This window comes from Mandrillus leucophaeus, unplaced genomic scaffold (genome assembly GCF_000951045.1).
Source record: "Mandrillus leucophaeus isolate KB7577 unplaced genomic scaffold, Mleu.le_1.0 Scaffold15, whole genome shotgun sequence".
Lineage (NCBI taxonomy): Eukaryota > Metazoa > Chordata > Mammalia > Primates > Cercopithecidae > Mandrillus > Mandrillus leucophaeus.
In genome coordinates this window covers 2,570,783-2,592,357 of record NW_012101476.1, presented here as the reverse complement: position 1 = coordinate 2,592,357, position 21,575 = coordinate 2,570,783, and the positions used below count along the sequence as shown (strand labels likewise).

Genomic DNA, 21,575 nt, shown 5'->3' with positions numbered 1-21,575 from the left:
TGATTTTTTGGACAGTTTGTGTCCTCCTTCTCTTTTGTGTCAAAGATGCAATGGTAGCCCTCATGCTCCATATGACAGGAGTGAGGGTTGGATGGGATGCTCCTTAGGTTGAGTGAGAGGCCAACCAAAGGCCAGTCTGCAGTTTAAGGTCAAAGGACCCAAGTTCCTACCCAGCTCTGCACCTGGAGACTTTGGCTATTTTCCTAACTTCCCTCTGCCTCAGTTTCTTCATCCATAAAATGGAGATGATACTGGTCCCTACCTTATAGGGTGTCACTGGGATCAAATAAATGACGCCCTGGCTGCTGACACTGTTGTCATTATTACTATTATCATAACCATGACCATCTAAGGGCTTTGTAGCTGGCCTGTCCTCTGCCCTTCAGTGATAGACATGCCACAGGCGCTCATTTTCCTCCTGTCCTAGAGGCCCTAGGGAGGGTGGGTCTGTCTGGGGCATGCAGCAAACACTGGGTACAAACGTGCCCCAGGGAGGCTGCCAGCTGGGCCCCAGGCGTCCTCACCCCCCATGTTCCTGCTTGGTCAGGTGTCACAGTGTGCCCTTAGGAGAGTGACGTGTGGCTCTGAAGGATGCTCCCCGCAGGCACCCACTACTCTGGGTTCTAATGAACAAGGCTGAGCTGCTCTGAGTCCTGCTCCTGTACCTGCCCCAGAGGCCTCACGCCCTGTCGCCTCATCCCTGCTGCTTCCTGACCTGAGCTTCGGTTGCTCTGTGGATACCTGAGTGTATGTAATGCACCCTTCATTCGGTCAGCATTTATTGAAAGCCTACTACATTCCTACACTTAAAAAGCAGTGCTCTGTGCTGTTCATTCACTTTGTAGGCATATGGCCTCTGATGTACCGGGTCTGAGCCTGTGGCTGCCTCAGTAGCATGGCTCCGTCCTTGCTGGGCCTCCCTGTCGCAGGACAGGGCCAGGTGTGTGCCCAGTGATGCTCTGGTACAAACTCGATCACCTGCCCCAGCCCTAGCCCCACTTGAAATTCTTGAAATGCTCTGACTGTCAATCCATTCCAGTCAGCCTCCTCCAGGAAGCCTTCCATAGGCCCTCACTCCCCAAGGACTCCTCCTCTTTGGATCTCAACATATCCCTTGCCCCATGGACATGGTGCATCACAAATTCTGTTCCTGCATGTGGCCTACAGTGGCCTGGACTGTGAGCTACCCTGGGGCTGGCAAAGATCTGTTTCTTTGTCTCCTGAAGAGCTGAGCACAGACCCACACAAACAGTAGGTGATTACTAAATACTGCTGCCTTACTGACTGCAGATGGAGAGTGAAGTGGAGAGGGGCTGACTTGTGCAGAGGCCTGAAGATCGGTGCTGTACCAGGCACCACATGTGAACTAAGGAACCAGTGAGGCTCCCAGCCCAGGACGGAGACAAAGCTCTGGTCTCTGGCATCCTCTAAGCGACAGCTCAGGCCAGTCCCTAAGTTCTAGGCCCTGGCCTCATCCCCGATGGGGTGAAGGCCCGGCAGTGAAGAATTCCTTCTCTGGCATTAGCCCAGACCCAGCTGCCTCAAACGAGGTCTCATTAGGACAGTGCCGGCTTTTTCACCTCTGCTTATTAACTCCCCTGAGCAGCAGTGAGTGGAAAACGGGAGGGAGCAGGGAGTGTGAGAGCCTTTTCATTTCTGGAGCTCACCGTGCTGTGCGTGGATATTCCTGGAAAGCTTCCATGAGGGCTGCCCTGGCTGGGGTTGGAGGACCCATGGGCTGGGAGAGGGTTGTTGATTTGGGCTGACAGTGTGGGTCCAAGAAGGGACCACTGTTCAGGAGCAGGCAGCCCCTAGGACCTGTCCTGAGATGGCACTGTCTTTTCCTAGGGGCTCAGCAGCTTAAGTTGAGGGCTTAAGCCTGTCGGGGCTGCCCATCCTAGATGGACCACACAAGGAGAGGCACGGTGGGACGCATGGGGTGGCCCAGAGACCAGACTGTGTGCCATGTGGAGCTCCCAGAGCTCACATCCTCCTAGCAAGCACGTTCCACTTTGGGCCTCAGTCTCCTCATCTGTAACAAGACAGGGCTCTGCGGGGCCATCCTACGGTTCCAGTGCTGCAGGCTTTCATGCGTGTTAACTAATAAGGCTCCCAGATGCCTCAGAGGAGCTGCAGGACTGCCCCCACCCACTCTGGCCTCCGCCCTACCTCCCAGTAGGCACCAGTTAGTGATCCAGCTCAGCTTACAGAAAAGATCTCAGACCTGAGTGGACTCCGCTAATGCCTGCGGAGTTAGGGCTTCCTGGAAGGCAAGGGAATGGACAATCAACAGCATGTGACACCCAGGGAACAGATTCTCTATCCCTAGGGCTCTGAGGCTGGCAGAAGGCTGCTGAGCCAAATGCTCTGTGGCTAGAAGGAATGGGGCGGAAACCCACAGATCTGCCCCAGGGAGCCTGGTAGAGGGGACATCAGGGAATGTCTGTCTGATTGTCATGAGGTTTTAAGGGCAGGAAGATCCCTGCCAGGTCATCTAAACCCCTGGTTTATCAGTGTGAAAACTGAGCCACAGAGAGGAACTGGCTCAAGTCTCTAGGCCAGCTCCCCTTTGCGGGCACCAGTGTGTCCCAGATTGGCCAGATCGCAGGTATTTTCTGGGGGCATCTGTTAAAAAATCAGAGTCCTAGGCCTAACTCCAGATCTATAGACTCAGACTCCAGGAGAGGGGCCTGGTGATCTGCATTTACACAGGTGTCCCAGGTGGCCTGGGTGTGCTAGCATGCCTGGGAAGCACTGCGTCTCCATCTCAAAGAATCCTCCTGGAAGTTCCCACTTGAAAGCTCAAGAGAGGACCTGGGGGTCCATTGTCTCTGGAGAGAGAAGTGTCTGGGTCCAGAGCTAACAAATGCCAACTTCAAACAGATGCTCCTGTTTGAGGGGTGGGAGGTATCTCCCCAAGGGCATTGGTCTGCCGCTAACAGAGAGGACTGGTGCTGTGTAGCTATTGCTGCATTTTATCCTGCCAGGTGGGTGCACTGCACCCCTTTACAGATGAGGAAACAGGTGAGTTGAGGATGCAAGTAACTTGTCCAGACTCAGACCTGGCTGATAGGTGGCAGAACAGAGATTTGAACCCAAAACTGTCTGTGCCTGAAACCCACACACTTTGACCACACGCCACACTTCATCCTCTGTAACACTGAATTTACATGAGCAAAACTGTGTGGTGACTTCTCCAGCAATGGAGGTGTCTAGGCAGCAGCTGGGGGAGTCAATACCAGGCATGAGATGCAGACAGGCTAAGCTGGCTACAGGTTGCATGGATGTCTGTTGCATTTCTTCCACACACAGATAAAAATGCTCCAGATTATTTACAGGTTCTAGTACATCAAAGTCCTCCTGGCTCAATCTTTGGCCATGCTGGAGCTGCCGGGCAGGAGGCAGCTGGGAACTCCTACCTGAGAGGGAATTGCTGCGGGCAGAGGCAATGAAGCACGGAAGGCTGGCACCCCAGGTAGTGACAAGGGCAGGGGTGGGGGGCTGTGACGGGAAGTCTGGGTGAGGCCAGGGCCCAGAGAGAACAGGCAGGGGCTACCGGCGAGGGGCGAGGGCCGTCTCATGCCAGCCCGTCCCACCAACCTGAGGGTGGGCCAGATGAAGGTGGCACCACTGGAGCAATCCACAGAAGTTAGGAAGCAGAGATGTTCCCCTGGGCTCCAACAGAGGTCCCTAAAGATGCCTCAGGGGAGCGGTGGAGGGTCCCAGAACAGCCATGAGGCAAGATGTGCTTGCTGTTTGCCAAACTGGAGCTGAAGAAGGGTGAGAAGCACTTACTGGGGGAGGCAGATGTGGGCAAAAAGCTTCCAAAGGCTCAGTGACCATACATTTCCTGCTCTCCATTAACCAGTCAGCTCCCTGGGGGCTCTAGAAAATTCTCTGGGGCCCAGCTCACCCAGCAGTCAGGGTGGACGGACACCTGTGGGGGTCACACTGAGGTCCCTGCCTCTTCCCTCCTCCTGCACTGGCCACAGCCCAGAGCTGAGACATCAGTCAAGCAGACCTGATACCCAGGGAGCAGGGCTGAGAGCGCGACCACGCGCCACACAGCGCACAGCATTATTTCTCGTAGAGTCCGCACACGGCCTCCGAATCCTTCTTAACACGGCCCATAGGCACATTAACAACCGGGATGCTAGACTACACCTTGTTGCTGTGCCTGGAGGAAGCTGAGGGTGCACAAGCTGGGTGCCTGCGGCTTCCTGCTGCCCTTCTGCACACGACTGTGCTGGGGACATGGTTCACAGCCTGCCCTGAGCTTTCAAGGAGTATACGGTCTAGTGTGGAAACAGCAGATGGCTGGCTTGGAGGAGCAGAGACAAGGAAAGGCCACGGGGTGCCTATGTGCAGATGAAGGAGGGAATGGGCTGGGGAAAGAAAGCGGGGCTGTTGGCTCAGTACACTCAAACTCTGCAGCCCTTGCTGGTGGGAGGAGGTAGGCCCCTGGGGGAGCTCCGCTTTGGGTAGTGGCACCAGCCCTGTCTGCAGTAGAGGGAGACGAGCACCTGAACCTTCCGTGACTCCCTGCCACACTGCCTGAGCACAGGCAAACAAGAGGTAGATTGTAAATGGAGCTTACAGCCAAGTGCAGCCGGAGGGGGCTTGTGGGTAACAAAGAGGAAAATCGGCTCCAGAGGGCGGAGGGCTCTGGAGGGGCTGTTCTGCTGCCAGCCTGACTCCTAAGAAACACCCCACTTTGGGAGAACCCTCTAGGCCAGCAGGGGCAGGGCCAGGCTCTGGGGGGTAAATCCCCTCTTCTCCCTCCTGGCCTTGGAGCCATCCCTGCTGCAGGCATCCTCCACTCACTGGAGACCTGGGCTGGTTAACAGAACACAGCCTTTGGGTACCTTTGAGATTCAGACTCTGCTGGCTGATGTGGGAGGGGCTGGAGGGCAGGGGTGACCTTTCCGGGGAGGAGCCAGGGCTCTCACCCTCCTAGCTCCGTCCAGGGTGTATGCTCACTGTCAGGAAGCTAGGAGGGATGAAGGGCAGGACTGGCCAATATGTGGCCCAGCCTGTGACAGCTGCTTGGTCTGGGGCTGTTTGGGCATTAAGTGCAGAGCAGTCTTAAGCACTGAAATCTACTGCGGGTGGGGCAGGGGGAACGAAATCGCTCACATCGCCTTTCCTCTATTCATTTCAGGTTCAGCCGCCTGGGTTCCAGCCATGGTCCTGTCTGCCTCCATCTGTCTTTAGGACAAGTGCCCTGTGCCTCGGTTCCTTATTTTGTCCTGCAGGACAGCGGTGGCCTTGCCTACAGAGGCAGCATGTGCTCCGCAAACTCACCTGCAGGATTTCCTTCCTCAGGCTTCAGTTTCTTCACCTGCAAGGTGAGGAAACAGGACTCTCCTCTCCAAGCATGCGCCGCGCAATACAGCTAACAGTGGAGACTGCAATGACTGGATTTCAAAGACTTAGTATGATGAAGAATGTAAAACATCTGCCCTGTGAATCCAATATATTACCATCCCAATATGCAATCAATGAAAAATGAAAAACAGCCTGGCGGGCAGTCTGATGCACACTTTAAATGGCATGAAGAGTGTTGAGGGAAGGCTCTGGATTTAGGAGTCCTGTCCAGGGAAGGCTACCGGGACCTCCAGGAGGTGCAGGTGTGGCCTGAGGGGGGCTTCCCAGGATGGAGCCATGCGGCAGCCCACAGAAACTCAGGTCGGAGCACAGAGTGGGAAGGTGTGATGAAGAACAGGGGCGGGGGGCGGCGCGGTGGAGCTGCAGCCCAGGGCGCTGGCAGAAGGCTAGCGTGTGATGTGGCTGTGAAAGGAGGCTGAGGCCAGATGGCGGCGACTTCGAATGCCAGGCTGAGTCGCCTGGGCACGCAGCAGGCACTTCCAGGAAGACTGGCTGACCAGGGCCGGGGACCGAGGGAGGTTCCTGAGGGCGTCCAGGTGAGTGGTAGGGTCTCTGCACCTCACAGGCCACTGAGACCCTCTGGGCCTACACCCTCCAGCTTCCTCTCCCTTCAGGAGAGGACAATTTATTTATTCATGAGCATACAAATGCTCCCACCAGGCAGCCAGCTCCTGTACACCTCACTTCTAATTATAGCAGGAATTTCATTAATGCTGGAGGGAGATGCCAGGTTTCCAACCACCCCTTGTTAGTGGGCACAGGCCGCCTCTCGTTCTCTTGCTCCAGCTGGTGGCCAGCGACCCACATGCCCAGGACGGTACAGGGCAGCTGCAGGGTGGGCTAGCAGCCTGCACTCCTGAGCCAGGAGGTAGCTGGCACAGCAGGGCCATGGGGAAGGGATGGCACCTGCCCCCACCACCTGGCCACACACGGAGTGCAGCCTCCAGCAGCTGGGAATGTGGGGCTGTCTCAGACCCACCAAAGAGCAGGGTGGGAGGAAGTGGCATGTTGGCTGGAGCCAGATTTAGGCAAAGGCAGCAGGTAGGGAGGCCTCTGTTGTGCAGAGCCCTGGGGATGACAAGAAGCAGTGATGCGGTGGCACGGTGCAGCCGTGCTGCTGGGAGGCCTGCTAAGGAGTGGCCCTAAGAAGGAGAGCAGAGGTGAGGAGGTGCAGGGACTCTGGGATACGCTGCAGGGACAGGGAGGCGTGCTGTGGAGGAGGCAGCGTCTGGGAAGCTGGGCAGGAGAGAGCTACAGGGAGAGATGAGGACAGATAGCCACAGGGAGACGGGACAGAGACACGCAGAGACGGACCCACTGCCCCACCCTGCAGGGAGAGCCCAGACACACGCGCGCGCGCGCGCACACACACACACACACACACACACACACACACACACACACAGCTGAGCTGGAGCTTGGAGGCCAAGGCTGGAAGAAGTAAAGAAACGACTAGTGCCAAGTTAGGCTTGGCTGCTCACAGAGGACCCCCCTAGCAGACCAGGCCCGCCTAGGGGTAGCTGGTTGGGCCCACCCAGAGACTTCAGGCCAGAGGCTCAGGGTGTAAATCTGTGGCAGGAGGCATGGCCGCCAAATCCATGCCCTCCGGTGACCATGGGGAGCTGTCAGGACCTCCAGCTGTGGGAGGGCAGGTCAGAACACTCGGGCCTGAATGCTTGCCCCCCACACTGCCCCTCAGTCCGCTCCACTGTGGTCCGGGCCGCCCAGGCCAGTCTGAATGTGGAGCCAGTGTGCACATGGAGGTCCTGACACACACGGGAGGGAGGGATCTCCCCTTTCCTTGAATACTCATGAATATTCACATGTCGTGCTGAACAATCACACCCATACACAGGCGCACACTAGTACACACGCACTTACACACAAGCACACAGTCACACACCCTCCTCCTTCCCTCTGGAAGCTCTGAGCCTCCCAGAGCCACTACTCAGGTTAGGGTTCACTATCATCCTGGGTCTCTGGGCAAGGAACCCCGGTCCCACATTAGGGCCAGAATGAGAGAAGCTGTTAAGAGGAAACTGGCTTTGTCAGGCCCAGCTCAGGCTCCCAAACTGAGCTCATCCGGGCAGGTGAGTTCACACTCCCCTGGAGAACACACTCCCCATCTGCTGCCCTCTCCTGAAGGATCGTGGCCCAAATATCAGAAAGGGAAAGGGAGCTGCTGAGGTAACACCAGACAGACCAGCATATAAGACCTAGGTCTGAGGCCCCCACCTCCAGACAAGGGCTTTCTATTCCTCCCCATCCCCCTGCCCAACCCACAGCCTGTTAGACACCCCCTGATGTAAGGAGTATGGATCTTTCCCTCAACCCTGCTCAGTGCCCCTATGTCCATGCAATGGGGCCAGTCAGGGAGAGCAGGCACTGATGCTTCAGCACCTGTATCCTCATCCAGTCCCCCCGGGACCTTTGGGAAGGGGCTCCGAAGGGAACAGACTTCCTCCCCACCAGTGCAGCCTCCCCAGTAACCATTCTGGAGAGCCTCATGCTCTCTCCCAGACTCAGGGATGCTCCAAGCCCCAAAATCCACTGTCTAAGTGGCCCATACAGCCCAACCCCAGCTTGCACACAGTTTAGTGACAAAGAACTCACCACCTCTACAGGAGGCGGCTTTTTAACATAAAATCTCCAGATAGCTCAGACTCTTGGAAAGTTGAACTGAAAGATGCCACAGAGATAGCATGGTTACCACTACAGGGCCCAAGGTCTCCTGGCTGGAGTTCACCAAGCAAGACTGTCCTTTCATCATTAGCCTGGAAAGTGACAGAACTGGCCCCTCACCCTGACTATCACTCCAAATTATAACAGAGCTACAGTCACAAGATCCTGTGGCCAGTACCACCTCCTTCACTCAAGACAGCTAGTTAGGGCCCACAAGAATCACTCACTCACTCACTCACTCACTCAATTAACAGAGTATCAATGGGGCCACTGCTCTGTGCCAGGGACTAAGACATGGTAGTGAAACAAGGGTTCATTCAATGTTTAGTTTAACAGCTGCCCTTCACCCATTTTACAGGTGGCAAAGCTGAGTCCAGGGAAAGGCAGCAACTTCTCAAAGCCATACAGGGAGCCAATGGTCAAGAGCGGAGCCCCACGCTGCCGCTGTTGGCGCTGACAGTGGGCCAGCCTGGGAAGAAGGACAGAAGGCGGCACTTCCGCCGTCTCCACCCCCGGCCGTTTCTAGGACACCAAGGTATTGATTACCACCCTCGCCTTGGAGTGGTTTTCTTTTCTTTCCTTTTTCCACCAAGGCTTTCTGTTCCTCATTTTTTTTTTTTTTTTTCTTTTTCAAAGAATCAACTCAAAGCCGCTCCTATGATTAATTACCAGCTGCCTAATGCTCCGCCACTGGCAATTTCTGGAAAAGGAATGAATTACCTTGAAAAGCATCCGAAAAGAGAACCCACCGTGAAGGAGAATTTCAAAGGTTACCAGACAATTAGCAGAGGGTTCCCCTAGCCTTATCGAGTTGCAGGCAGGCCCCATCGGGGAGGGGCAGGCCACCAGCCTGGGGGCCACCCTCTGGCTCCAGAAAGCAGCGGGCTTGGCGGGCTGGACAAGGGCTGCAGGGCTTTCCCCAAGCAGCTCCCACGCTTGTCCTGGGGCCCCGCCCCTGGTCTCCAAGGCCTTGTGCACTGGTTAATCCTGACGGACCTCGGTTCAAATCCCCACTCCAGCACTGACGGCTCTGTGGGTTTCCTAACCACGCCGAGCCTCTGGAGAATGAATTAGACAAACCTCCCTGTGGGATTCTTGTGGGGAGAAAGAGGTATTAAGGGAGCATAGCTCCTGGCACACACACAGCAGATGCTCATGAGGCAGTAACATTTAAAAATATTCATGGCTTCTAAGCATCCTCACAGCAGCCCTGTCAGCAATGTCAGTATAATCAGCCTCATTTTCAGATGAGAAAGCTGGCTCTCACACAAGGGAAGGGACTGGCCCAAGGTCACGCAGCGGATCAGCAGACGGCCGAGATTTCTTGCAGCGGGAAGGGAGATGGAGCCTGGCTCTCCAATGTCGGAGCCTGACTGAGGCTCGCCCGGCCTGCCCCAGGCCCCTGGCAGTGCTAAGCTCCAGGAGGGACGCTGAGGGCAGCAGGGGATGTTAGGAGACAGCCCCACACCAGGGCGAAGACTCCCCTCTCCTGGGTGCCTGAGCACCACAACGCCTTAGGACAAAGGGCTGTGGCCCAAGTGAGGATTTTTGTGAAGCCTCTCATCTCTAGGTTGAGAGTTGCCAAGGAAACAGGGATTACACAGGTCACCCTCGGGCACAGGGCCAAGGGAGATCACCTTGAAATGCCACCCCATGATGAGAAATGCTGGGGCACGGGACAGAGCTGAGCTCAACCTCAGGACCTGCTGGCCCCAGCTGCTCTCAGTTGCTCCTCAAGGGGCCCTGCCCCCCTTATCAGGCCAGGGGTTCAGTTCGTGTCCATCCTGGCACTGATGGGTCTTCAGGGGGAGCAGGGTGGTGGAAACTGAGGTGTGTGGAGAGAAAGGTGGGTTCCAGCACCCTTGAGGAAAAGGACTGACATGTCCCCAGTCCTTGCTGTGTGCCAGGTGTGCAGTCTCCTCACCCGACAGTGGGGCAGGTGCCGACATCTCATTCCCATTTGATAGATGGGTAAACAGAGGCACAGAGTAACCATGTGTGCCAATCAGGATTTGAACCCAGGTGGTCTGACCCCAGAGCCCAGTGTGTATCCACCTCAGCGTGTTTGTGAGAGTGGGTAGAAGGGGTGGTAGCCCTGCACCCATTTCAGCCCAAATATTCCTGCTCACCCAGGCCTCCTTTCGTGGGGCTGCCCCTACCCCACAGGGTTTAGAGCGGTACAGACAGGGCTCCTGTGCCAAGACCAGGTAGCCAGACCTGCCCCTCTCCCTGGGCAGACCTCCAGCCCCCACCCCTAGCAGCTGCTCTAGAGAAATGCCAGGCCAAGAGGTCCCTGGGTGCCAGGTAGAGGGACGGCCCATTTGGGGCATGATGAGGTTCCAGTAAAGGTGACTTGTACCCACTCCTGCCCATCAGGGCGGAGGCCCAAGTCAAAGGTCCAGCATGCTAGGGCCAGCACCTGCCCTCATCAGGACTTGCCTGCTTCCGACCCAGCCACCTCCCACCAGCCCAGTGGCACACCTACCTCAGTGATCTGCAAATCACCAGTGGCCCACGCGCCGGTCAGCAGCTCGCGGCCCCTCCACCTCACTCCAGCTCCATCCTGCTGCAATAAGAGCCGGAGGTCAGTGGGTCTACCCGCAGCAGAGGCCCGGGCACTGACCCTGAGGCCACTGCCCAGTGCCACCGTATCATCCCCATCTGACAAAGGAGGACTCCGAAGGGACATGATGGGGTGCCCTGGCCTAAACAAGCCCCTGACTCCCCACACCTGCCAGTTACTGGTTATGTGATTACGGATATGCTCTCAGACTCTCTGGGGTTCAGTTTCCTCATGTGTCAAAGTGGGGTCAAAATATGTCTCCAGGTCACTGGGAGAATCCACAGAGAAGTGATGACAAAGGCACTTGGCATTCACCCACTCATTTAACAAACATTCAGCAAGCATGTAGATGTGATAGTGATCCCTAGCCTTGCGGAGACTCAGACGAGAGCAAAGAATCAAATAATACAAAAGTAATAGCAGTGCTTGCCAGAAACAAATGATGAGTCCAGGGTCCACAGAGCAGAGACTCAAGGTCCCAGGTAGCCTCTCTGGGGAAGTGAAGTTGAGCAACAAGCCAGGGAGAGGCAGGCCAAGATGTGGCAAACGGCGCTCTAGGCAGAGGGAACAGCATATGCGAAGACTCCAAGATGGAGAAAAGTGACTGGCCCAGTGGAGGACTTGGGGTCCGTGGTGTAGCAGATGCACTGAGCAAGGGAGAGGGTGGTGTGAGTGGGGACCACGGGCCAGGGACAGTAAGAGAGAGAATGGGCAGGAGCCACAGCAGCATCTGGGCAGCTGAGGGACGTGACCCTAGTTCTAGTTCAGGAAGCCCCCATGGCTGTGAAGGGAGAAGGGCTTGGAGGGATAGGAGGAGGCAGAAGAGCAGTGGGGACGCTGCTCCAGAGTCCAGGCCAGAGACAGTGGTGCCCAGGGCAGAGACAGCAGCAGGCAGAAGTGCAGGGCCTGCTGGTGCACTGGGCATGCAGGTACACGACCATCCTTGTTGGGTGGCGCTCGGCTGGTCCACCTCCTCAACGGCCCACCAACACGCCCCCCACTGCCGAGAGTCCCGAGGGCAGGAGGGAAGATGAGACCCAGAGGACTGGTTGGTGGGCTTCTCTGGGGTCTCAGCTGGAGGCTGGGATGTGTATATCCCTGAATTCAGGCTCTGGCTGTGAAAGTGTCCCGATGCGTGGCCATGAACAATCACTGTGCCTCTCTACACCAGAGTGTCCACCTCTAAAAACCAGGAAACCTGACTGCAGGGCCAAGCTCCTCTCAGAACAAGGCCCGTGGCTCACAGCAGGGGAGGTGGTGCCCACATCACATGAAGCATAGGCCTCCATACACACCAAGGGGCTGGGTAAGGGCCTTAGCCTGGGCTCCACCTCACTGTGCACAGGCAGGGGCTCCCAGGGAGAAATGGTGCCCAGGGCCTCGGTAAGAGGCAAAGAGGCCTGGTGATCGAGAGGCAGGCTCAGTAATCACAAGGATCTGCTTCAAAGCGTGGCTTTGCCCTCGTACCAAGTGTGTGACTTGGACATGTTTCTTAAGCCTCCCTCTGCCTCAGTTTCCTCAACTGTGGTAGGGGATATAGAAACAACGAGAAGGCCTCCCTCAAAGAGCTATGCAGACTGTGTAAGGCAGTGCATGTGAGGGCCAGACACCAGCGGCTCTCCACACACGTCAGCTGTGGCATGGATGACCCTGTGGGGGCCAGTGCTGGTCTCCATGAGTGCTGGAACCCCACACCCCAAGATCCTGGAGCCAGGCCCAGTGTCCCCACCCCAGCCATGGGGAGAGGAAGTGGCTCTACATCCTGACCTTCTGGTTCTGGCAGCCCCCAAATTCTGCTTACCTTGGAAATACAAACGGTTTTGGGGTTCATTGACCCCAAAACTTCCCTTTCACTGAGGAGGAAACTGAGGCCCAGAGACAGGCAGTGTTTGCCCTCATATGGGGTCACTGCAGTGAGTCAGTGACTGGGGCAGAACTGGAGTCAGTCTCCTGCCTCCCCACCGCCCACAGCTAGGCCTTTTCCAAAGGCAAGCTGGCCAGCAGAGCCGCTGACAGAGAGAAAATAATTATCTTGGCAGCTGAGACGGAAGCCAGAGCCGAAAAGCCCTTGCTCCCCAGTGAGCATCGGCCAGGCCCCGAGAATCGGTGTCGGGCCATCAGCCTCTCATGGGTGCTCGGCTCACGGTTCATGCACGTACCTCACTGCCCCAGCCACCCCAGCCCCTTGGTGTTGGGCTTGTGCAAAGGGCAAACTGAGATCAGAGAGGGGAAGGGACCCAGCCAGGGTCACACAGCCATAAGTGGGGGTGCTAGAATTTGAACTCAGGCCCTGGTTGGGGGACAGTGAGCCTGTGTTGGGCCACCCCGCTGGGAAAGAGAGAGGGAGTAGGAGGGCGCCCTGTATTGAGTCCATATTGTGGACTGTGCCCTGGATATTTCCTTTAGCCCTCAATGAAACGCTGTGAGGTAGACACTGACATCCCTGATTTCCACATGAGGCCAGGAGGTTCTATAACCTCCTGAGGTTGCACAGCTAATAAGGAGCTCACAGGAACACAGCCGGGATGTGAGTAAGCAACCCATGCCCACTCAGTCTGCCCGCTACGCGGCAGCCAGCCTGAGAGCCTGAACCCTGCCCAGCCCTGGGAGCTGCTCAGCAGCCCTGCTCAGGGCCAGACGGCGCTGGGCACCCCTCCTGCTGGGAAAGGGGGGCTCAGGAACCAGGAGCCTGTGCCATGCTGTGCACACCCACCCTGCTGGTGCCTTAGCCGAGGCTCACAGCCTGTGTGGACTTGGCCTCCTGGGGAGTTCAGGGAGAAGAGAGGGCAGGAGATGAGGTGTAGCCCCGTTTGCTCCCAGCCTGGTCAGGCGGCAAGGATAAACCACGAAGGGCTGGAGAGGAGCGCTCTTTTCTGTAAAGGCCTTGGTGCCACGGAGTGGGTGCAGCCTGAGCCTCAAGGCCAGTGGAGGCCCACCCAATGTCCCCATGAGGCAGGGACCCCAATGCCCAGATAGCTCTCCCAGGCACCCTCAGCACAGCACCTCTCACTTCTGGGGGGTGTGAGATCCTGACCACAGGGCAGCTTCTCATTTCGAGAACAGAAAGGGCAGCATGCAGACAGCAGCCTGAAACACCCTTCACTCTCACAGTGCATCTGAAGCTCCTGGGGGAGGGGAGTTGCAGTGTCATTGCAGAACATGACACTGAGAAGGATGGGGCTGCCAGAGGTGTCCAGCTGGAAAGTGACAAGGCTGAGTCTCAGACAAGGCAGATGTCACTTGGGGGTAGGGACTGTCCTGGGACCAAGAGGGATTCCCCCCATCACATCTATCTTCCCAGCCCCACCTTCTCCAGGGATCCCTGGAAGGACCTGGGTATGGGCTGGGGTGGAGGCACTTGGTCAAACTGACCCAGGGCTGAGTCTGACCCAGAGAGATGCAGGGTCGGTCAATCCAGGATTCCTGGAGGGCAGAGGTGCCCAAAATGTGGGGTATCCAGGACCAGGGGTGGCTCTAGGCCTGTGGCTAAGTAGCCAGTTGGTCTCTACAGCTGCTAAGGCTTGGGAGTCCACAGCTGGGGCTGAAGCCCCTGGCCTCAAGGGTTAGGGCAAGAGTGGGTAGAGCTGGGTTTGAACACTTGCTGGAGGACCTTCAGCAAGTCACTAGGCTTCCCTAAGCCCCCAGCTCCTCCCTAAGCAGGGGCCGACCGCCCTCCATTGGCTCTCACCAGGGAAGGCTCCAGGCTGCACTGGGGGAGGGGGCAGGTGGCCCTGGTGCTGTGCTGGGCAGGGGTTACATCAGGGCTTACACCTTGAACCTGGAATTCAGGGCTCCCATAACCAGGCCTCAGCTCCTCCTTCTTGCTGCTGACCACACACGTGTCTTGGCCCTGGTAGCTGTGAGGCCTTCACAAGATACGGGGTGTACAGATGCAGGTGCCAAGGAGGAAGAGCTCAGCCCACGGTGCCCACCTAAGTCAGGGCAAGGGTAATTACTCAAGGTCATAAGTGGCAAAGCAGGGATCAGAACGGTGGTTACAAGGGTGTCCACCCACACCTGGTCCAACCCACCGCTCCCCTGGCTGAGCCAGCAGAACCAGCTCCCGCTACACTGACCCTCAGGCGCCTGAGCTGTTCTACCCTCATTTCACAGATGTGCCAAACAGCTGCTGGTCAGGCGACAAGCAGATTCTTGGGGTGACAGGGGATTCCCCACCTTGGAGAGCCCCGCCACCACACACATCCCCTTACATGACCCCAGGGACAGGCCCCTGTCCTCCCCTGGCAGGCCAGTGCTGACTCCAGGAGTAAGGCAAATATTTACCCCATGGTTATCCAAATGGGGCTGGCTGCCCCGCCTCCTGCATTCCTGAAATACCTGTTCCCTGACCTCACCAAGCTGGGGGTGAGGATCCAGACACAGGGAAGAGCCAGACCCAGGCTGGGCCAGGGTGCAGGCCAAGGCCCACTGGCCAGAAGGATGAGGCAGCCCTAAATCGCCCCTCCGGCCTTGCACCCACCAGCGGAGGCTCCAGGGTGCTCTGGACATTGGCCGTAGCAAGGACCTCCCCCATGGACAACGAGGGGAGAGGGTCACACTGCCCCAGGGTGCTGTGGCACCAATGCCACCTCAGAGCTCCTGTCATTAGGCCTCAGCTGTTCACACTTGCTGCCAACTGACCACACACACACACACACACACACACACACCCCTTATGCCTGCAAAGAGAACCATTCAACCTGCTCAAACATGGTGGAGTCTCCCACCTGCCAGGTTCCCCCCTCTGTAACCCTGGCAGCTCTCACTGCCCCACTCCACCACTCCATCCTCAGCACAATCCTGTCACCAGGGAGCTGTGAGGTCCCACTTTACAGAGGAAGAAACTGCTGAGCAGAGAGCAAAGGCCACGCATCACACAGTGGCAGAACAGGAGCCGCAGTCCCCTACATGGCGCCTTGTGCAGCTCTACGTCTGGTCACTGTTCTTTGGAACCCTATCCATCCTTCGATGTGCAAAGAGCCACCACCTCATGCTGCCTTCTCTGAGAGCCACCTCCATGGGCTAGGTACCCTCCCTGAACTTCCAGACATGCTGGTGTTTCTTTTCCCTTGCATAATTAAAATTAGGAGCCTGTTTATCTCTTCAGCCTCCAGGCCCATGAGGGCAGGGACCTGGTAGTCCTCATTCCAAGCACAGCAGAGCTGAACCCAGGGATGTGGTGCTCTGGGAGAACTGCACATCATCTCAATCTTTTCGCCGAAGAGCAGTAACTACAGTTGGCCTCAAGGAACAGAAATGAATGAGGACCTCGGAAGCTGGTAGTTTGGGGTCCGCGGGAAGTCCTGGGTGGGGCTGCCCGAGAGTCCCGAGGTACCCCTGGTTCGATCATCCTGTCGGTCTTCACCTCCTGTGAGGAGGCTGTGGGCTGCCCTCCAGCAGATGGTAGGCACCGTCTTCCCACGCCCAGCCGTGGAAGCCCAGCCTCCTGCTGGGCCTGCTTTCCGCTCCTTGCCACATGCCCCTCGGCTCCCTCGCCTTCCTCTCTCCCATGGGGAAGGCTGGAAAGTGGCCAGGGAAGGGCGGACAGGCAGCTCCGGGCTGACCTGCTGGGAAGGCAGGAACACCAGGCGAGAGAAGTGCAGGCCTGGCAAGCTGACATCATGGGAAGTCGTGGCTGGCACCTGCTGCTGGGCCCTCAGGACACCTCCATGTGGGGGAAGTTCCTGTGGCCAGAGGAAATGCCATGCAAACCTGGGGTCCCCCACCTGGCACTGTGGGGACCCAAAGAGTGGGAACTGGGGAAGGGCAGCGGGGGGTTCCGAACTACCCTCCTCACCCATCTAACATCTCTGCAACTTAGTTTCCTCATTTTAAAAACAGGGCTATAAAGTGACTTCTAGAAGTTGTTCATTTCATTCATTCCTTTATTTAAAAACAACTGATGACAACGCCTGCTACCCGGCAGAGAAGGAAAAGAAGGAGAAGAGGTAAAGAGTAGGGCTGGGAGGGGTGGGGACGGGGCTAAAGGCCAGCACCTGCCCAGCCTTTGCGCTTCTCCAGGGTGCTCACACATTGTGTGACGCCAGTGGGGAAGACACAGAAGACGGGTAATCCTCAGATAACTAGGGGCATGTGCATAAAGTGCTGGCGGGCCTGCGCAGCTCGGCCTGGAAACAAAATGGGGGTCAGGGCCACTGTCCCTTGGGCAGTCTTTCAGGCAGGAGGGTACCTCTCCCTGTGCAAAGGGCCAGAGCCTTTGGGGGAGAAGAGCTTTGGGCTGAAGAGAGAGCTGCAGAGGGCAGCAGTGAGCAGGATGCAGCTGCATTCCTGGGGCAGGGCACATGCACACATCCCTGGGGGCCTTTCCAAGGCTGCGCCCCCTGTCCAGTCCTGATCTACTGTGCTCTCAGGGCCAAGCTGGAGGGGCACCTCCTCTTGGAGGAAGAGCTCATGCAGCATCGCCCAGGCCCCAGGAATGACTTCTGCCCATCCTGCCTCAGCCGTGCCCTGACTGTTGGTGCACATGCGTGGCTTGTCTGGCCTCCGGCCCCTGCCAACCTAGCCCCTTGGTGCTGGACTTGTACAAAGAGACAAACTGTGACCAGAGAGAGGGAAGGGCCCAGCCAAGGTCACACCATGATGAAAAGGGGAACTAGAATTCAGAAACAGATGACTTAGGGACTGGCTTCCCTTTCCTTTGAGTTTGCATCAGACCTCGAACTGGGAAAGGGAGGGGAAAAGCTGTCCCGACTGCCCCAGCCAACACCTCCAAGCAAGCAAAGAGGCCTTGAGCTCTGACAGGTGGCCCACTCACACCCGAGGAAGAGGGATGGGGCTCCCTTCTCCCCAGGTCACCAAAGGAACAATTTCTCCTTTAATTAAGGGATGAGGGCACAGCATAGAATGGTGGCCTCTCTGGGTTCCGATGCATCAGAGAGGCCTCAGCTCTGGTGCTTACTTAGCTGCGTGATGCTGGGCAAGGAACTTGGGTCAGTTTCCTCATCTGTAAAATGGGGGATACTAACAGTCACTACTCTCACAGAGTTGTTGAAGGACATAACAAGATTAGGCCCATATGCACAGGAAATGCTCCGTAAACAGGGGCCATAAGTCATTATTATCACTGGCTCAGGGTTGCTGCCCAGTGTAGACTTGGGGTCCTGCCTGGGGTGGGGGCACTGAACCCCATATCACAGAGACAGAGAAAGACCCAGGGCTCTGGGAAGATGAGTCCTGGCCTCAGATGAGTCCAAGACCGACTCAGGGGAGGCTTCATAGAACCACCTGCTCCCAGGAGAGGGTCACCTTCTCTTTCACAGCAGCAGCCTAAGGTGCCAAGCATCCTTCAGGTGCAAAATCCATGCCAGGTACTCCCTTCCACACCCACCACTCATCAGGCTCCACAGGGTGGGCACAGCCACCCCTTTTCCAGGGACCGAGGTCTTGCTTAGAGGGGCACCCAGCTGGGGGTGGCCAGACCAGGTCCCCCGGCACTCACCTGGGCCCTTGCCGCTCCCAATGCCAGGGATCTAAGTGGAATTTCCTGCTGGTGGCCTCTCTTAGAAGTTTTGCCTCTTGCCTCTGTCCACTCTGCTTGGTGCCAACCATCTGGCCCTATGCTTCTGAGAGCTGCCCTCGAGGGCACCCCATCCCACCTCTGGGAGGCACCCAATCCTAAATGCCCTGCAGCATTAAATGGGCCTGGCAGAGGCTCTCAGGAGAGTCCTTGGAGGTCCTTGGGAAGCTCTGAGTGCAAGCCTGCCACCCTACAGAGAAGGGGACACAAACCCAAAGGCGGTTTGGGGACCACAATGGAACCCAGGTCCATTCTGGTGTTGGAGGTCCAACTGAGGACCCAGGGGGTCCAATCCTGACCCACAAGAAAGTCACTTATCCCTCCAGTCTGTTTCCTCATCTGGGGCTAACAGCAGCTCAAGGATTAGATGAACTGACATACCCATGATTGGCACAGGAAGGTCGCGGGGCTGAAGGGCACGGGCACTGTCGGTGGCACACACAAACCACTGAGCACTGAGTGTTCTCGATGACCCCCTTCCTGGGCCAGGCGCCAGCCCCCTAGTGGTCACGCTTCCCAAACAGGCATCCCTCTGGGATTCTGGCCACACGTGGGCCAGGCCAGTCTGAAGTGATGGCCGAGACCCAGAGTTAAAAATGCCAGACAAAGGAAAGTCCTGTTCTTGCTAGCGGGCGGTGGCGGGTCTGGGCATGGGCTCTAACCTCACCCAGGCCTGGATGAAATCCTGGCCGGCTCACAAGCCACGTGGCCTTGGCCAAGTCCCTGCACCTCTCTCTGCCTCAGTTTCTTCAATGGGTCATGAGGAGGGAGAAGGTTTAGTGGGTTAACAAGTGCATGGTTCAACCTCTGGCTCTCAGAGCCTGGGCGACAGGAGCGCTTGCTATTTACAAGAACACCAGCTCTCTCCCGCAAGGACAGCCAGTGGTGGTCTGCACGGGACCCGCTGGAAGGCCAGGGAAGAAAGGGGATGACAGGTTTGCCGATCACGTTTTAGTCCCACCAGGGCAGATTCCCAGGGAAGCTTGACTTTCCCCACTGGGATTTTGTTTATGCAGAAGTGGGGTTCAAATCCAGCCTGTACCACTCACCCTTGACCTGGGCAAGTGCCTCCCATCCCTTGAAGTCTCTGTCTCTCTGCCAAGCAGGAGGAACGATGCCTGCCAATGCCCCAGGCTCCTAGGAGGACCATGGGATGGAGGACACAGTCCGGCTCAGTGATGGACTACAAGGAGGGTCCTTATTCTGTTCTGTCCACTGCCAGCCCTGTTTGAGCCAGCATCTGCCCAGAGCATGGCCCAGGGCCCACCCCAGAAGGCATTCATGGCCTCCCCAGGGGCTTCCCAGCTGAGGCTGTCAGGGAAGTCCTAGGATGCCCCTTCTCCCTTGAATCTGGGGTCTCATTCATTCGTTCAGAGAGAGGGGTTCCCTCAGTCCAGTGACGCGGTGAGATTCTCAGGGGAGTCACCCTTCACCTGCCCATCAACAGACAGAACCCATCCTCTGGGGCCCTGGAGAGGCCTAAAAGGCTGGACCCCCATGATAGGTGTCCTCTTCCTGACACCACAGCACCCAGGACCAGGCTGGCAGGTCCAGGAACCTCCAAATGTTTGCTGGAAGAATGAATGGGCAGTGAAGGCAGCAGTGACAGGGAACCCGCTTAGATCAAAGAACACGGTGACTGACGCTGGTACAGATTCTATAAAGTAAGTGGTGTTAGCCCCATCTCACAGATGAGGAAACAGAGGCTCAGAGACATGAATTCACTTGCCCAGTATTAGAAGGTGGTAGGGCTGTATTCAGTACAGGCTCTGGGCTCCAGAACTCATGCACTGGCCCACAGTGCTGCCCAGAGATCCAGGGAGGCGAAGAGAGAGGCCCGTCAGAGGCCATCCAGACCAGAGGTTTCAAGCCTGGCTGCAGGCCCCGCCCCGGAGATCTGATTTAACTTGTTTGGAGTGGGTTATCTTTTCTCCTTTCTTTTCTTTTTTTGAGACAGAGTCTCACTTTGTCACCCAGGCTGGAGTGCAGTGGTGTAATCTCTGCTCACTGTAGCTTTGATCTCCTGGGCTCAAGCGATCCTCCCACCTCAACCCCCCAAGTAGCTTGGACTGCAAGCGCCCACCACCACACCCAGCTAATTTTTTATATTTTTTGTAGAGACAGGGTTTTGCCATGTTGCCCAGGCTGGTCTCAGACTCTTGAGCTCAAGTGATCCTCTTGCCTCAGCCTCCCAAAGTGCTGGGATTACAAGTGTGAGCCACTGTACCAGGCTGTGTTGTCTTTCAAAGCTGCCTCGGATCTCATCTGGGGCCATGGCTGAAATCCCTTTCGTGGCAGAAGAAGGGGCTCCTTTCCAGGCAGACGGGTGCATGGGGAGGTTTTGTGTGGTCACCCCCCAAGCCTGGCTGCCTTCACAGGGCATACATTCAACCCAACCCAAACCCTTTATCCCATGGGATGCTCATTGCTGAGCAGCGCGTCTGCCTCTCCCCATTTTTCTACAGATGAGACCCAGAGTGGCTGAGTCTCATTAGGCCAGCCTAATATTCACTCTTCAATGAGGGAAACTGGCTTAAAGAGAAAGGGGACCTGCCCAAGGTCACCTTCGGTGTTGGGGAGCCTGGGCCCTACAGCCAGGTCCCCTGACTACTCCATCCTAGGTTTTGAACTCTTAAGAAACAGAGCAGAGCACCATCACCTGGTGGAGCAGCCCAGGGGCCCAGATGGCGGCGGGCGAGATGAGGCAGACAGGCAGGAGGAGCCAGCACAGCACACAGCCAGATGACACACAGGCCCAGCAATTCCTGACTCATGGCCACCCAGCCCGTGACTCCACCCACCGCCAATGCCCCCACCCTGGCTCGCATCCCACAGCCCACTGCAGCCTCCAGAGTCCACTCCCATTCAGAGTTAAAAGCCATGGAGGGAGGGAGGAGCAGTGGGGCCCACCCAGGCCTGAGTGGGAAACCCAGACAACCCCACGCCGGTGGGACACAGAGGCACCAGAGGAAGAAGGAGGGGTGGTGGTGCCAGCCTCAGTGCTGGCTCCGAGCAGTGCCTCTCCAGCCTCGCGGACAGGCACCCAGCTACAGGAGGAAAACGAGGCCTCCCAAGCTCAGCTGGTGCTGACACCCACATGGGCCAACTTTCTTTGCCCTGTGACCCCTCTGGAATCAGGGCCCCAACACTGGATGAGTGTGCCAGGCTTCTCTGCTGTCAGTTCCTCTCCCCATGAACTCACTACTCCTCTAAGAACTTTCAGTGGCTCCCCACTGCCTATGAGGTCTAGTCCTAACCCTGACCTGTAACGTTTCCCTCGCATGGAAAAGGCTGACTCAAAGGGAAGGGACGCAGGGGACCCAGCACGGTGTTCCCAAATCTCAAGGACTTCTCACAGCACCCTAAGACACTGGCTCCAAAAGGTCCACTTGCCGGATGCAGACA

General features: G+C 57.0%; 1 protein-coding gene across 1 annotated transcript in view; it reads right to left on the bottom strand.

The window, feature by feature from the left end:
• ZMIZ1 (zinc finger, MIZ-type containing 1) overlaps nt 1-21,575 on the bottom strand; it is a 193,652-nt gene that overhangs the window by 140,684 nt on the left and 31,393 nt on the right. Inside the window, exon 3 of the mRNA XM_011974887.1 lies at nt 10,556-10,636. The gene's annotated coding sequence lies outside the window, so the exon portion shown is untranslated. The remainder of the gene's footprint in view (nt 1-10,555; nt 10,637-21,575) is intronic.